The following is a 2,199-nucleotide window of genomic DNA, read 5'->3' as shown; positions in this document are numbered from 1 at the left end:
GCAACCGAGCGAGTGCGCCAAAACCCGTGGCGGCCGAACAAACGCGAAGTCCCAACCGCGTCAGCCGGGGCGGCACGGGACAGGAAAAATCACTTCAGCCGGGGCGGCGGGGCACCGAATAAACCTCGTCACCTCGTCGCAGGATAAAAGAGGAAACAAAAAGTCTAAACAGCGTCTGCTGGAGCGAATGCGTAATAAAACAACAACAACAACAAAAAAAAAAAACACCCGCGCTCAAGAAGTCTGCAATCACCACAAAAGGCGACTGTGACCGAGCAGCGTCAGCCGGGGCCGTGCGGAAACGGAAAAACCGCGACTACCGGGGCGTCGAGGCACCGAAAAATCCACTTCAGCCGCGGCGAAAAAAAAAAACAAAAAGAAAGACGGAGGGGGGGGGGGGAACCACGTCTGCCGGGGCGAAGGAAAAAAAAAAAACGCGTCTGCCGGGGCGAGCCCGGGTGCGGCACCACCGGGAAAACTGTGGCAAACAGACATGGCGATCGAGTGAGTGGGCCGCCAGCCAGGCTCAGCCAAAAAGTGCAAAGTCCGAACTGCGTCAGCCGGGGCGGCAAAAACCACGTCAGCCGGGGCGGCGCAAAAAACCGCGTCTGCCGGGGCGGCACGAAACCGCGTCAGCCGGGGCGGCGCGAAAACTGCGTCAGCCGGGGCGAAAGAAAAAAAAAAAAAAACGCGTCTGCCGGGGCGAGCCCGGGTGCGGCACCACCGGGAAAACTGTGGCAAACAGACATGGCGATCGAGTGAGTGGGCCGCCAGCCAGGCACAGCCGAAAAGTGCAAAGTCCGAACCGTGTCAGCCGGGGCGGCAAAAAACCGCGTCAGCCGGGGCGGCGCAAAAAACCGCGTCTGCCGGGGCGGCACGAAACCGCGTCTGCCGGGGCGGCGCGAAAACTGCGTCAGCCGGGGCGAGCCCGGGTGCGGCACCACCGGGAAAACTGTGGCAAACAGACATGGCGATCGAGTGAGTGGGCCGCCAGCCAGGCTCAGCCAAAAAGTGCCAAGTCCGAACTGCGTCAGCCGGGGCGGCAAAAAACCGCGTCAGCCGGGGCGGCGCAAAAAACCGCGTCTGCCGGGGCGGCGCGAAAACCGCGTCTGCCGGGGCGGCGCGAAAACTGCGTCAGCCGGGGCGAAAGAAAAAAAAAAACGCGTCTGCCGGGGCGAGCCCGGGTGCGGCACCACCGGGAAAACTGTGGCAAACAGACATGGCGATCGAGTGAGTGGGCCGCCAGCAAGGCTCAGCCAAAAAGTGCTAAGTCCGAACTGCGTCAGCTGGGGCGGCAAAAAACCGCGTCTGCCGGGGCGGCACGAAACCGCGTCAGCCGGGGCGGCGCGAAAACCGCGTCTGCCGGGGCGGCACGAAACCGCGTCAGCCGGGGCGGCGCGAAAACTGCGTCAGCCGGGGCGAGCCCGGGTGCGGCACCACCGGGAAAACTGTGGCAAACAGACATGGCGATCGAGTGAGTGGGCCGCCAGCCAGGCACAGCCGAAAAGTGCTAAGTCCGAACTGCGTCAGCCGGGGCGGCAAAAACCGCGTCAGCCGGGGCGGCGCGAAAACCGCGTCTGCCGGGGCGGCACGAAACCGCGTCAGCCGGGGCGGCGCGAAAACTGCGTCAGCCGGGGCGAGCCCGGGTGCGGCACCACCGGGAAAACTGTGGCTAACAGACATGGCGATCGAGTGAGTGGGCCACCAGCCAGGCTCAGCCAAAAAGTGCTAAGTCCGAACTGCGTCAGCCGGGGCGGCAAAAACCGCGTCAGCCGGGGCGGCGCAAAAAACCGCGTCTGCCGGGGCGGCACGAAACCGCGTCAGCCGGGGCGGCGCGAAAACTGCGTCAGCCGGGGCGAAAGAAAAAAAAAAAACGCGTCTGCCGGGGCGAGCCCGGGTGCGGCACCACCGGGAAAACTGTGGCAAACAGACATGGCGATCGAGTGAGTGGGCCGCCAGCCAGGCACAGCCGAAAAGTGCCAAGTCCGAACTGCGTCAGCCGGGGCGGCAAAAAACCGCGTCAGCCGGGGCGGCGCAAAAAACCGCGTCTGCCGGGGCGGCACGAAACCGCGTCAGCCGGGGCGGCGCGAAAACTGCGTCAGCCGGGGCGAGCCCGGGTGCGGCACCACCGGGAAAACTGTGGCAAACAGACATGGCGATCGAGTGAGTGGGCCGCCAGCCAGGCTCAGCCAAAAAGTG

This window comes from Rhipicephalus microplus, unplaced genomic scaffold (genome assembly GCF_043290135.1).
Source record: "Rhipicephalus microplus isolate Deutch F79 unplaced genomic scaffold, USDA_Rmic scaffold_428, whole genome shotgun sequence".
Lineage (NCBI taxonomy): Eukaryota > Metazoa > Arthropoda > Arachnida > Ixodida > Ixodidae > Rhipicephalus > Rhipicephalus microplus.
This window is presented reverse-complemented; position numbering follows the sequence as displayed.